This window comes from Gymnodraco acuticeps, unplaced genomic scaffold (assembly GCF_902827175.1).
Source record: "Gymnodraco acuticeps unplaced genomic scaffold, fGymAcu1.1, whole genome shotgun sequence".
NCBI classification, from domain to species: Eukaryota; Metazoa; Chordata; class Actinopteri; order Perciformes; family Bathydraconidae; genus Gymnodraco; species Gymnodraco acuticeps.
In genome coordinates this window covers 27123-43127 of record NW_022990672.1, presented here as the reverse complement: position 1 = coordinate 43127, position 16005 = coordinate 27123, and the positions used below count along the sequence as shown (strand labels likewise).

General features: G+C 41.3%; 1 protein-coding gene across 1 annotated transcript in view; it reads right to left on the bottom strand.

Moving 5' to 3' along the window:
- slc45a2 (solute carrier family 45 member 2) overlaps positions 1-1325 on the bottom strand; it is a 57925-nt gene extending 56600 nt beyond the window's left edge. The window contains 1 exon segment of the mRNA XM_034229680.1: positions 1285-1325. The gene's annotated coding sequence lies outside the window, so the exon portion shown is untranslated.
- Between the last annotated feature and the right edge of the window lie 14680 nt (positions 1326-16005).

Sequence of the window (16005 nt, the reverse complement as noted above, 5' to 3'; positions counted from 1 at the left end):
GAGTTTAAAGTCTTCTCTAATCCAGCATGATGTTCATTTAGTGCATTATGATCCCATTTAGAGTAAAATAGACGATTAAGGAGCTTTAGGGGTATATTATCATCGGTCGCTGAAACAGTGTTATCTGTATTTTCGTCCGAGAGCATGCACTCTTATCATTTCTCTCACAGCCTAACAAAGCTTCTAGCAAGCAGCCTTGTTGTAGAAAACCCTGGAGAGGCAATTAGAAAAGGTATCTAGGGATTTCTGTGAATCCTGATGACAGTAGAGAACATTTCAGCAACTATAGCGGTGGCCTTGCAGTAACCGAGAGAATTAGACGCCTTCAACGAAAGACAAGCACGTCTTGAAACCCTTCCTATAAACAGGCTTTGTGTAGCATGTGTAACATTGGTGTAATGTTGTGTAATATGGATGTAGAAGGGGTGTAATATGAATAAAACATATGTATTATATAGGTGTAAAATATAGGTGTAATATGGGTGTAATATGGGTGTAATATGGGGGTAATATGGGTGTAATATGGGGGTAATATTGGTGTAATATGGGGGTAATATGAGTAAAACATATGTATTATATAGGTGTAATATGGGGGTAATATGGGGGTGATAATATGGGGGTAATATGGGTGTAATATGGGGGTAATATGAGTAAAACATATGTATTATATAGGTGTAATATGGGGGTAATATGGGGGTAATATGGGTGTAATATGGGGGTAATATGGGGGTAATATGGGTGTAATATGGGGGTAATATGGGTGTAATATGGGGGTAATAGGATATCAAATGTGCAGCGTATCTCGTAAGACCGATTTTTTTAAGAATTGATGAAATCTTAGCCTAGATATAATAGAACAAATATTATTTGTATGTGCTTGCCTAGGGGTGTAACGGTTCACAGAAGTCACGGTTCGGTTCGTACCTCGGTTTGGGGGTCACGGTTCGGTACAACAAGAAAAAGCAAAACAAATGTCCCAAATGCATAATTCCTTGTTTGTTGTTATCTATGATTGAACAGTAGCAAGTTTCAGTTTAAAAATAAAGAACTCTGACATTTTGAATAATGAACTGTATTAAACAGTTAAAAACAAACCATACACAGTACACTCAGATGGCCATATTATCTATAATGGCTGATGTCAAACAAAAAGGTTTCATCAAGCTGTAAAACTAAAAAGAATGTCTTGAAAATATTACATCATAAATAATAAGAAAGTGTTTCAAGAGCGCAAAGTCGTTGAATATGATTTAGCATGTTTGGCGTGTGTTCTCATGAGCATACCGCACCACTGTAGAACAACGGCGACACACCGTCCTCGTCCGATCCACCACTCGCACACTCCATCGTTATTGTAGTCCACAGGGAACCCGAAATGTTCCCACACAGCTGATGTGAAAGAAGCAGGTGGGTTCTAGCTCCTGTGTTATCTGAAATCGCCAAACTAACTTTTCTTCTTCTTGTATTTTGTTCGTTTTGTTGTTGTGTTTCTTCTTGTTCTTCATTTGTTGTTTAAGGGCGGCTGGCAAACAGCTTTTAGGCGCAATACCGCCCCCTGGATTATATATAGTGTAGTGGATACTGCCCTGAATGACAGACTGTTTTCCCACTCATAAAAAAAGGCGTATTCGTCGCGTGACTGCGTGTGCCGAACCGTGACGTCCGAACCGTGACGGTACGGGACGAATACGGATACCGTTACACCCCTTGCCCTTTTAATGGTTAACAATATGCATCCTACACAGGGATTTCAGTCTCAGCAGACCATTCACATGCACTACAAACACAGGGTCTGTTTAAAGGGAGCGTGGTCAGGAGAAAAAGTGATTTTTGATTTAAATGTTTTGTGTGTTATTTGTTCGGCTGGATTTAAATTTGTCTGCTTGAATGCTGATTTATTTTAGTTTTAACAAACGAGAAACATACTGGGCATCCTCCGAAAGCCTCTGGATGAAAGTCAACTGTCCCAAAAAACAAATTAAAAGTGCAAAACTGTAAAGGTATTCAAATATTCATTGTATTATAATTGATGGCTCCAGTCCCCAGCAAATCTGCTTTGAGGTAATACAAACGTCTAATTGGACACTTCAATCATAAATCCTTTCTTTGTTAACGAGCTGTTGAACTTCCATTGAAAGGCACTTTATTTCAACGACGCACTTTAACAAAACTTCTGTTCAACCCAAAAAGCTGACACTTCTATCAGCACTGGAGGACTCTTATCTAGTGTATTTTACATACCTGTCAATCATGGAGGCAATTACTTGGGAGGACATCTCGTCTCTGTGGGAAAAATAAAATGTTTTTTTTTAGCAATTTTAAAAGGATTTCTGTCCTGCACTGTGATATTATTTTTACCAGCCTGCCCATACGGTCATAACACTTGGTGGGATAAAGCAAGGACATACCCGTGTTTGAGAGCACTTGCGTTGATGGAGGTGTTCTTCAGCAAAGCTTGAAATCACAAGGGCTCTTCTGGCCGCTCTGCAGCACTTCAAGCAAATCAAGTGATGATCCATGTGATCCTCGAGGAGGGAGAAGGGAAATAAGAAGGTCAGAAAATGAGCGGAAATCAAGGAATATTCATTTGACAGACGGTGTGAGATTGCTCCGGGTGCACACGCTGACGTCCAGATGCACACGTGAGGGAATGTTAATATAACACACACTCAGGGCTGTTTAAACTAATGCTAAAGGACTGCAATTTAGTATTGTTATTCCAGGCTGCCTTCTTTAACACGTTCATGTGTACACAAATTAAGTTTCATTATGTGCTCGCCTCTTTATTAAATATACTGGTTTAATTATGCGTTGTATTTGAATGAATCCGATGTGTTATCATCGCCACATTTGCATATAAAAGCCTACATTTGTTACCGTTAATGGACTTAATTAATAACCAGATACAATATATGTTAATCAGAATTTATTTTCATAACCAAATAACAACATTTGCTGATTTCGAAGGTGAAGAGGTGATGCTGTCGTCCTCATGATATTTGAGGGCTTTCACTTCTTATATTAATACAAATATGTGTTTTCTATTTTGTATATTATTTATTTGATTCAAAACTGAAGCAACAAAACCCAATTTCCCTCGGGATAAATATATTTTATGATTCTGATTTAATGCCGTAACTGTGTTAAAAGTTAATTATGTCCGCTAATGAAATGGTAAAATGTCGTCAATTAAAAATAATTCCCATAATAACATAATTAAGTTTGCCAACAAATAAGATATGACATTTAGTTACACTTAAGATCTTTAAATATTCAAAGTAAAAACCTGATTTAATAGCCCTAAACTATTTGGATCAATTCGTCTCTCATATATCTCAGTGTTTTTGAAGCTGCATTAATCTCATACTCACAGTTCCCTTCGGCACGGAGAGTCAGATGTCACGAGTCACACTGCAAACATTCCTCACATACTTGCATGCCTTAAGCTTTAAAACTACAACTGTGAGACGGTTTGATTGATTGATTGAAAGTGTATTAACAGCTTGTATATTGGGTACAGTACAGTACAGCTCAAAACATACAATTGTTAAGGGGATGCAGACCAGAGAAAGACTTTCGTCTTGTTTACATCAGGGTCCCCCATTTCCAATTCATCATATCATTTAAGACATATAAGACATATTTGACATACAGATGGCTTATTTACAATTTACATACAGGTGGTTTTTTCAACCTGATCTCACCAGAATGCGTGACTCCACCACGACTCCTTAACACCGCATTGCGTGGTGGACTCACGAACTTTGTTACATTTACGTGTCTGCACCACGCAAACAACCCCAATGTAAAGTGAACGAGGCTCCTTTGTCGTGGTGCACACACGCATTTCTACAACGTCCTGCAGTGAGCTTTTATTCTATAAAACGTTTTTTAAATCTACTTTATAGCTTGTAGTAACTCACGGGAGGCTTCTTTTATTTTATTTGTATTCATAATAATTTTTATTTTTCGTCAGAATGTATTATGGTGCATTACTTACGAATTTTTGTTCTCAAAAAACAGTGCATTGTGTGTAACTGTGATTTTTATTGAATTAGTTAGTTTTTAAGGAAGGCCAGAGCTTCAGCTGTGTCCAATAGATTGTTCCCTTTTAGTTAACGTTTTTTAAAAGAACATTATATTCCGATTTGATCCTGTCCCCTTTATTGTATTACGGAGAGCATTGTGAACGTCCATTCCCATTGGATAACGGAGGATTTTACACCCGGAAGTGAGTATTCTCCTTACTGTCGATTGATTTTACAGTGATATCTGAACTACTCATCGACTCAAAAACACCAGATTATCCTTGTTGATTACACAACATTGATTGGTTTAAATTGTGTGCAATGGTTTTGTAATTTTTTTTAAGATTGCTTATTTACAATTTTCATTTTAGATTTCGTTCTAATACATCCTAACCGGACATTTAAGACATACCAAGTCTACAGATATACAGTTAGTAACAGAGTCTAAAATGCGAGTATATACATAGATGGGGGGGGGGGGGAAGCTGTCCATTGAACGACAGGTTGAGATTTGTACCATTACCGGGGCCAGTTTTGCAATGCTCTCCCCCGAAGGTGCTCTTTAAGAGAGGTTTTGAAGGTAAGTATAGTTTTACTTTCCTTTACAGTTGTGGGAAGAGCGTTCCACCTTGATGTGGCATCATTGCGAAACGTGTATTCCCCCTTTTTTGTGCCAAATCTGGGTTTCACATGATTTGTGGAGCTCCCTCTGGTGTTATGATCATGGTATTCCTTGACCTTTGGGAAGAATTTTGACATGTATGGGTACCATAGAGGTGTAGTGGATCTTGTAGACCAAGCCCATTGCAAGTAGCTGTACTCTGTCGTCTACTCTAAGCCATCCTAGGTTGTCAAAGTGGGCAGAGGTGAGGTGGGTTCTAGATGAAAGGTCAAGCAGTAGTCTGACGAGTTTATTTTGCGATGTTTGAAGTTTTATTTTTAGCGCCTTGGAGGTGCTATGGTACCATGACGTGCAAGCATAGTCATAGTACCCTTGAATGAGTGCTCCTGCCAGAGTTTTCAGGGTGTTCTTGTTTACCAGAGAGGAGATCCGGTATAGGAATCTAGTTCTTTGATTGACTTTTTTTATTACATTGGATGCCATTTTGTCACAGGAGAGGTTTGCCTCAAGAATAGATCCTAGGTATGTCATTTCCTTCTTACTTGTGACAATAATGTCGCCCACTGCAACTGAGAAGTCGTCGGATTTGCTGAGATTATGTTTCGAACCGAAGAGAATGGACTCTGTTTTACCCAGGTGTAATGATAATTTATTATCGGCGAGCCAGGTGCAGATTCTGCCGAGCTCGGTACATTCATGAAGAGGAAGATGAATGTTAGATGGAGACGGAGGGAACAGTCCGGTCACTCTTTAGTGTCCCCTGGTCTCCCAGCTGTGTGCCTCACTCTTTAGTGTCCCCTGGTCTCCCAGCTGTGTGCCTCACTCTTTAGTGTCCCCTGGTCTCCCAGCTGTGTGCCTCACTCTTTAGTGTCCCCTGGTCTCCCAGCTGTGTGCCTCACTCTTTAGTGTCCCCTGGTCTCCCAGCTGTGTGGGTCACTCTTTAGTGTCCCCTGGTCTCCCAGCTGTGTGCGTCACTCTTTAGTGTCCCCTGAGAGGCTTCTCAATAATCAAATTTCTCCTCCTCGACTCCTCGGTCCTCCGGTAGTGACCCGGAAATGAATTTCAGCGCGCCATTTTGAAGGACATCTCATTTCTCTAAATGCACACCGAGGACCGAGCATCGAGCGTCGAGGAGGCTCTCTGGAGGAGCTCTAACCGAGGATACACTGATGGTTCCTCCACGGCTTCTCCACGGATGCATTTCCGGGAACGGTGGAGGCGTGACGCACGGCCGGACTTATCTCAGCCAATGACAGCTATGCAGGCATCCCCTGGATATTATTTTAGAAACTGCTTTCATCGCGTCGCGATGTTTCCAGAGAGAACAGCTGTGAGGTCCATGCAGAACGCAGAGCAGTGTGTATAATATCACTCAGTATAACAGGCCGACTCTCTTTATTTGCTTTAGTTTAGTAGATATCTACAAACAAAGAGTCGATATTTTTCTAAGACCATTGCTTCACATAATAAAATACACAACGGCTTATGCTTTAGGAGCTATAGGTGTGTGTGGTACAGTGTGTAGGTGTGTGTGGTACAGTGTGTAGGTGTGTGTTGTACAGTGCGTAAATGCGGCGGACAGACGGGTCTCAGTTGGTTTGGTGTCCTCTGCTTACTTTTAATAGGCCTACTTGTAAATACAACTTTTGGCCCGTAATTTCAATTCCCCATTTCAGCGACCAGAGAGAGAGAGAGAGGGGGGGGGGGGGATATATCCAGTCTCTGATTGTGTTACGTTATTATGAGAGTGCTCTCATACTTTAAATTGTATATATTTATATAAATATATTTGTGTGTGTGTGTCCGCATCTGTGGCCTGTTATTGTCTCATTATACTGCACTCTCAATGAATTCAAAGTAAATATGTGGGGGAACAATGTTCAGCTGATCTGACAGAGATACAGCGCTATGACAAAACACTCGACAGCTGATGCAGCTGTTGCCACGTAATAATGAACGGACGTCTCTTTAAAATGACCGCTCAGAGGAGAGGAGTTCTCATTTCTTTAAACGTCTGCTGCTTCCCCTCCTCTCTCCTCGGTTCCCCTCCTCAGTCCTCCGCTCGCATCTCCTGTGGGCGGGTCTAAGTCTCGAGGAGGGGAACCGAGGAGGGGAGTCGAGGAGGGGAAATTTGAGTATTGAGAAGCCTCTCTGGTCTCCCAGCTGTGTGCGTCACTCTTTAGTGTCCCCTGGGCTGCTTCTCAGGTCGACTATTTTCATTTCCTCGCTCCTCGGTCTCACCGGAAGTTGATTTGCCTGCGCCATCTTGAGTACCGTCCCATGGCTCTTATTTCTGCCGGAGGACCGAGGAGCGATCATGGAGGAGCGATAACCGAGGAACCACCAGACCATCCTCCGATGAAATCCTCAGATACTCACCCCGCCCCCTTACTGTGTATCGCTCACTGATTGGACGAGGCAGTGCATGCACTGATCTGATGCTTCTTGACATGAGAGCAGAGTGAAGAAAATACATGAACCTCACGGGAGTCACTCCTCAGTTTATACCCTGTTTTGTTTCAATTCATGTATCATTTAGTTACAAATATGTGATATATCTGAACAACAAAGTGGTCAAAAATAATTTAATTCATTTTTTGGAAACATTTTCATGATCGCTTTTTTCGTTTTACATTTTCATTTATTGTCATTTCCATTCAGTCAGTCATTAAGTGCTATTAAAATGTTAATTTACTACATATCCAAACAAACAAAGTGTGCAATCCAATGAATGTTAATCTAACTGGGTTTTGATAGATAACATATCTCTTTTCTTCTCTCAATTATTTTATTTCTATGGAGAGGCGAAGTCACGCCCATCTACTTCCGGACCATGGGACCCCGGAAGCGAAACATTTACATTGAATTCAATGGAGAGAGAACACATATCTTTTGATCCCGTTTGAATTGTGCCACGAACTACACATATGAATGTTTGTCAATCTTAACAATCATTTCCATGTCAAAAAAAAAGTCAACATTTTGTCGTAAAAACTGCTGAAATATAAGACTATGAAAAATCGCTACTACAAAAGACTACAATCCCAAATCCCATTCTGGTACGCGTAAGTTGATGTCACAAGGTATGGCTCGGGTGATTTATAATAAGACTCGTAATTAAAGCGAAGAAGAAAAGATCTCATAACTGATTTATTCCCTCCCAATAAATTATAGATCGCTAAAATAAATCACTTGTTACAAGATGCCTGTGTGCTTTGGTAGCCAGGTTGTAGTCATAAAAGTGATCATACCACTGCTCCCTTCTATCGATTCCCGTCTGATGAAAGGGACCAGGAGTCGCTGGATCAGACATATCAGGTAATATCATAGGTAATATACATGTTGTGCAATGGAACATAGTCAAGTTAGCTACCTAGCTAGTAGCGACGAGTAGCGAGCACGTTAGTTAGCATTACATTACTTAGCCTTGTCATTTTTAGTAGCCTTACCATGAAAGTTATTATTTATATTACATGAAGTAAACCAAAATGTTAAACAGTAACCAAACATGATGGTAAGTATTTCGTGAAACATTTGAAGAGTAAGCCTACTGCGCGCCTCCACCGGGTGCTAAGGAAGCAGTTCAGGGAGAGTCGAAGGCAGGCAGGGAGCTTTGCATGACATTCTTCTGGACGTGTTCATTGTGATGACAATCTGTTTTGTTGGAAAGACGTCGTTCTGTGCTTATTGAGAGAAAATTGTTAGAAGAGATAATTATTCAAAGTGTTGTTACTTAAAGTGTTGTTACTGACCTTTTTCTCTTTTATTTTCTTTACCTCACCTGTAACTGCTGAGACGTTGAGGAACATGCACACTGACCTGCTCTGGCAACCTGATTTCCACTGTACGTAATAGTATTTGGTTATGGTATATTATTTATATACATCAAAGGCACAATGCACCCCCCAGAGACACACATGTATTGAGTGTGATATTTTGCATAGGTCATGTGAAATCATCTTTACATACTAGATAACTGTAGGAGCGGCAACTTGTTTTGAAATTGAATTTTTAATATCCGATAATAAAGTTGATCTGTTTTCTTTATTCTTCTCTCTTCCCAGCTCCATCCATCACCGTTCTCTGTTCCTGCAGGTCCTGCTGTGCTAATCAATGCTCATATTTTTTTACACAATTACAATAAAAGTCATTGTATTGTATGACATGAAGTTGTGCTTCATTCGGAGTCAATAATAAATTCATTCTGCCTTCAACTGCGCAATGATTGTGGACTGCACCGACATCCATGTAGCTGCCCCCCAGTAAGAGATGAACCAAGCAAGAGGGTCACCATCATGCCCAGGACATCCAGCTGGCCCGCCGATCCGCGGAGAGAGGGCTTAGACTGACCTGAGACCAGCCACCAAACACAACAGCTTTTAAGGCCACCTACATTTTCAAAGAGTTTGCAATCCTACGTTTATAATATGATTAAACTGGTTCATGTATCACTTAGTTTACTGAACCGTGATGAATGAAAGAAATTAGTGAGGTAGTGGTTTACTGAAGTTACAAAGACATTAATATATGAGTAACAGGTCAGTGTAAACACAAGCTTCTGTCAATTATGGATCATTCAAACTATTTATATACAAATATGTAATAAAGTTCTAAAACAAGTATTTGGTATATTCCTTGATAGCTTTTGGAGAAGGTTGTTTTTAAGTTTACTAAAATCTCGTTTCAACTGTTTCACTTTGTAAAAAAGGAACAGGTGAGTAGAGCATCATTGAGTTTCTTATTCTGTCAGTAAATTATCCAAATGAATGTTTTTCATTATTTTAGTCAACCATAAACAAATTGATTGTACCTTTTAATGATGACCTTACATGGTCGGCAAAGTTAAATTAACTTCAGAAAATCAAATCTGTTCTGAGAAAAAACTAATAAATGTTTAAAGATAGGAACTTGCCATCCCACTGAAAAACAGTCCGTAGAGATTTAAAGGCGTAGTTGTAGTTCAGTCCAACGTTTCATTTGGATTCATTTGACAACAGTCAACTATTTTCATAAAGAATATATATATATTTTTCAAAGTCAACTTTATTGTCAATCTTACTCAGTTTGAGAGATCAAAAAGACGTTTAAATAAAATTATACATTTTACAGATATGTATACAAATATATATATCCTATGTATAATGATGGTGTATGATGTAGAAGGAAGTGTGTTAGATAACAAGTAAATATAGAGTTACATACAGATCCATGTTACAGCAAAAGATGGAATAACTAAGAAGCACACAGTATAATAATAATTACATGCAACAATTAAATAACTGCTCAGCATCTCCACCACAATCCCAATCTGCTGTGTCCTGTTTTCCTCCCCCCTGCATAACACCCCATCACACATACGAAACACAACGCAGAGTCCGAGGGTGTTAAGAGTATGTTTATTGAAATGTCCTCCTCTCTACTGGCCAACACAGGGAGCATATGCTGGGTGTAGAATTGTTCCAGGAGGAGGAGTTTTCCATGCCATGCAGGGTCTTTGGGGATGGGGATGATGATCGCCTCCTTCGTGGTCCACACAACAAAGTAGCAGAGACTCCGGTCTGTGATATGCAGCTGCCCTTGGACCTGGTGCCAGTATGGGTGATTCTCTTTGAGAATATATGACCCACCCTCCGCACGGAGACAGAAGGATGGTAACTGGACTGCCTCCGCGATGGTCATGTTCCTCTGGCTGTGTGGACACTTCACCTCCAGCAGGGCAGATGGCTGCACAAGTCCATCGGGTGATGCTCCCAAAACACCCGACTCACTCACAAAGAGACCAGACTCGATTCGAACACTGTCACTTGATAGGCCTCCACAAAAGCCTCCACAAAAGCCTTCACCCCTTCGGCTTCGTTTACAACCCCCCAGTTGACAGTTGGCGATGTCTCTGGCCAGTGGGTTGTATGTCTCCTCTCGCTGTTGGTAAAGTTGAGACAACCGGCTGGACTACTTTTTAAGTGCCAGGCTTCCTCCACTGGCACTCAACATCTGTGGAGCTGATCTGCCACATGGCAAATATTGCCAATTGCTGCAGCGTGGCTGCATTTGTACATCTCCTGTGCACAATCACAGACAGCGCTCTGCATCGCGCCATCGTCTCCCATGCAGATCTGTAAAAATAAAGTAAGTACCATTTGTTAGCATGCTATAATAGATTGAATGAGCAATAATACAAGGATGGTCCGGATCTGGGGGTGGGAGGGTTTATTTGTCCATAGTGTTGTCCTCTTGTCTGTTGTTATTGTTTGTTTTTCTGTATTTTTTGTAATTTATGTTGTATTGGTTGTGATTGTACATTGTATTTTTCTAAATGTGTATGAATACATTTTTGAAAAACATTTGATCAACAATAAAAAAGGATTTGGTCAGGATCTAGACTCAGTGTGTAGTTTATTAATTAATCAATGCTCTCTACATTAGGAAAACACATACCGGTGTACCAGAGGGAGTCACACACAGCTGTGCCTAGATAACCAAAATCCTTGAATCTACACACAGCAAATAAACTCAAATGACACAAACGAGAAAAAGGAGATCACACATACAGTATAGTCGATATAAAACTGGCCGCTTCAATCTGAAGAGCAACTAAACCAAAACACGGGAGTGTATCTTGTTCTTGTGAACACTAATGTTATCCACAGCATACACAGAGACCACGAAGTTCTTAAGGAGAAAACTAGTTGCTAAAACAAAACACGTTAGTGTACCTTGTTAGCTAATGTTAGCTAGCTGACATTAACGTTAAACATTGCACTCATATTACTCACCGAAACCTTGTAAAGCCGGTCCCGCATGCTGGCTCTCAACGTGCCCAGACTTGTAGTGATTTTCACCTCGTAAAATAATGTTATTCTCATTCTGAAAGAATGTGGTGAAATGTGCTAACGTGACGGCCATCTTTATGTTGGTGACGCGTATTGTGCGAGACCAGAGACCTGTAGTTCACTGAGCGGTTTCACACAAAAAAATGTGTAACTTCACAGTTTTAAGACACATTTTTATTTTTTTGACTTGCAAAATGTTCTTTTAAATGGACAAACATCATATGTGTCATTCGTGGCACAATTCAAACGGGATCAAAAGATAACCTTTCTCTCTCCATTGACTTCAATGTATAATTTTCCGCTTCCGGGGTCCCATGGAGGCTTTCGGAAGGGGAGGGACTTCGCCTCTCCATTGTGCACTCTAATCAATATTAATCAAACTATTGTTCGTTTATACATTTTAAGAATGGCGTTTATCTTTTTTGAGAATTAGTTCTTATTTTATTTTATTTATTGGGGTCTACAACAGATGATACAAATATTTGTGTCAGTAAATGTGTACTAACAGAGGGGAGGGGGGTGTGTGGAAATAACGGGGACAGAGCTGCTGTCAGACGATCAACTGTGCAGCGTCATCACAAACTGACGTCGCTTCACGTGACGCTCCGGAGGAAAGGACGTCCCATTGCTCTTACAACTCATTTCCCTGCTTCTCGTGGTTTCCTGGCGTCCCTCCATGCTTCCCTGGTGGGAGGGACTACACGCAGGGAAACGACGCTGCTTCTCAGGTCGATTAAATGAAATCCTTACGAGAAGCAGGTGTAACCAATGTATAACTTCACTTGTTTATATTTCAGTAAAATCATTGTCCATACTTTATTTGTAAAACTTGTCACTGTCACTTTATTTTTTAGATGCTTTTATTTTGAAAAGTACGTTTTATTTTGGTACTCATGGCACCGGCACATTTCTGCAGACTCGCGCTACTTTCCTCAGTTAGCTTCAGGCCCCACTGAGGAGAAGTAAGTGGAACGAGTGGTGTCATAAATGTTGTATTTTATATGTTAATAGATTGTTTAATGTTACACTGACTGTAGTTTATATAATGTGCAGCGCTCCAAACACTGTTTGAAGCGCTGCACATTATATAAACTACAGTCACACACGGCAAAATATAGATATTAACTGCAAATAGGTTTGGCTTGTGTGAAGTGTAACATTAAACAATCTATTAACATATAAAATACAACATTTATGACACCACTCGTTCCACTTACTTCTCCTCAGTGGGGCCTGAAGCTAACTGAGGAAAGTAGCGCGAGTCTGCAGAAATGTGCCGGTGCCATGAGTACCAAAATAAAACGTACTTTTCAAAATAAAAGCATCTAAAAAATAAAGTGACAGTGACAAGTTTTACAAATAAAGTATGGACAATGATTTTACTGAAATATAAACAAGTGAAGTTATACATTGGTTACATACACCCCTCCTATATTTCGCAAAAATCCAGACCATAGTGTACCTCTGAATAAACCATTCTGACCTCCAAGACAACTGACATCAAACTTGTGCAGGGTTAACTGAAAAACTCTTAGCTTTACCATCGGCTGTAAAAGCCACCTACTATATAGGTTCAGAGAAAACATAAGGGAGATCAAGCCTTAGTCCCTCCTAGATTAATATGATGCCTTGTACACACATAACACTCCCTGCTACTCTCAAACATGTAACATATTACACAAAACACATACATTAGACATTGTCCCTTAAAAAGGCATATTTACCAGATCAGAGGTACAAACAAAAACAAAAAACTACAAGCTTGTCACTTTAAAACAGTGTAAGTAGTGACTGAGATCTCTTGTTAACTGAACTCACAAAACCCCTTAAATCAAAAGGCTTTTGGACCATGGACTCAATGAGTCGATTGATTCTTTTGCTAACCCTGCCTGCCCTTGTCCTGACTACAGGTTCAGTTTCTACTGTCGATTGTACCTGTGTAACTGTGACATGACCTGTGTCTGCAGGATGTGACTGAGTGTTTAGGTGTCCTGAATGTACATGTGACATGAATGATGAGTCTGAGTCAGCCCCTGCAACTAAACTGTCGAAGTTAGTGTCTCTGCTGGACCGGTTCTGGTCATTTGGGAAGCACTGAATTGGACCATCTGCAGACCAGTCCACTTCTGGAATGCCCTGACTTGACTGATCCACCTCAGACGATCGTTCACTCATAATCATTTGACTCCGGGTTTCCTCTGATCCACTCATTATCCACGTACTGGTCCTGCCTCTTGAATCCTCCTCCTCCAAAGAGTCCAGGGAATCAGTCGTATACGACCTTTCCTCCACTTCAGTATCACACAATTCTTCTCCAGTTGTCACCACAGGCAAAAAGCTGATGTCTAAGACCAGGTTTCGATGAACTATCTTAGTGTTTCCACTACTGTCCACCAGCTTGTATGTGTGTGTCTGCAGGTTTCTGTCTTTAACTGTGTACACAATTGCACTCCATTTGTCAGCCAGTTTCTTCTTTCCTCTCTCACCTTTGTTTGCAATGAGCACTCTGTCCCCTAAGTTCAGGTGAATGCCTCTCACTTTTCTGTTGTAACCACTTGCTTGTTTGTCCTGTTCTTTGATGCTGTGTTCTTGGGCAATTCTTACTGCTTCATGAAGATCTGACATGAGCGTTTTGGCATAGCTTTTGTAATCAACAACCACTGGATCATGCAACACTTGCTTGAACATCACATCCACAGGGAGCCTCGGGGTTCTGCCGAACATAAGCTGGAACGGTGCATATCCTGTTGTTTCATGTACTGTTGCATTATATGCAAAAGTCAGAGCTTGTATCTGTTGAGGCCACTTGTGTTTCTCTTTTAGAGAGAGAGACCGCAGCATATTCCCAAGTGTTCGATTGAATCTTTCTGTTCCTCCATTTCCCATTGGATGGTATGCAGTAGTGTGTGATTTGGAGACTCCGGAAAGTTTGAGCAATTCTGCTATGAGCTCACTCTCAAAATTAGCTCCCTGATCGGAGTGAACACGCTCTGGAAAGCCATACACACAAAACACGTGATCCCACAGCTTCTTGGCGACCTGTTTTGCAGTCTGATTAGTGCATGGAAAAGCGTGGGCTAGCTTTGTGAAGTGGTCTGTCAAGACAAGAACATCCACTGAGTGCTGCTTACTATCCTCCGCACTCCAGAAGTCTATGCACACTAACTCCATGGGGGCAGACGTCCTGATGCTTTCAAGTGGGGCTCGAGCCGAGGGTTCTGGTGTCTTCGCCAGAATGCACCTTTGACAGCATTTGACATACTCTTTGACATCAGACTCCATCTTCGGCCAAAAGAACCGCTGTCTTGCTAGATGCAAGGTCCTAGCCTGTCCCTGATGCCCAGCAACATCATGAATGCCATGTAATGCTTTTTCTTTAAGACTGTCAGGCAGAACATACTGATGCCTCTTTTGTTTACTGAAATTATCCTTGGTGACCCGATAGAGGACACCATTCTGAACCTTCAGTCTCTCCCATTGTTTGATGAGAACCATAACTTTGGCATCTAGTCCTGATCGTTCACGTCTGGAAGGACGGCGGTTGCGAAGCACAAATGGTAGGAGTTTTGAAATAATGAGATCAAATTCCTGACTGTGCTTGAGTTCCTCTAACGAGAACACAGGAAGGGAGTCTTGGCCCGGCAGCAACAGATCCTGGACAGTCTGAGCCAACTCCACAGCTCTCGTCTCGGCAGCAATCTCCCACTGAGCATGAACATCTAAAAGAGCCTTGACAGCTACAGAATCACTGTGACACATGAGGGGGTCAGATTGAGACTTAATGCTGCCACCAGGTAACTTCTTCATCTGCTGACACTGGACTTTGAGTCGGAAAGTGTCTTGAATGCCGTCGTGACTAACACCCTCGGCTTCAGCAAGAAGGTGACTGTACTGCTCTGTGATGAGCCTGTGGCTTACTGATCTTGCGAAAGGATCTCTGCTGAGAGCATCAGCCACTATGTTCTTGGTGCCAGGTATATGTCTCAGGTCGAATGTGTAAGGAGCGAGCCTAGACACCCAGCGCTGTTCGCACGCATCAAGCTTCGGTTTCGTCAGGATGTAGGTAAGAGGGTTATTATCAGTCCATACTGTAAATTCATGGCCTTTTAACCAATGGCTAAATTGTTCACACACACTCCATTTCAGGGCCAGAAACTCAAGCCTATGGGCGGGATATCTCTTCTGAGAGCCACTGAGAGTCTTACTTGCAAATGCAATGGGACGTGCTTTCTCTTCACCAGCTGGTATCTGTGATAGCACGGCCCCTAGCCCGTCCAGAGAGGCATCAATAGATAGAATCAGAGGGCGAGAGAAATCTAGGTGTGAGAGGACGACGTAGCTCAAGAGACTGTCTTTCAGATTACAAAGAGCCGCATCACATTCCTCTGTCCAATCAGAGGGTTTCAGTTTCCTGAAGGAGCCGGTATTGGAGTTTAGTTTGACTCTCCCTCGTCTCTTTTGGCCTGCAGTAAGAGCAAACAGTGGCTTGGCCATAGCAGAACAGTTAGAGATAAAATGTTGATAG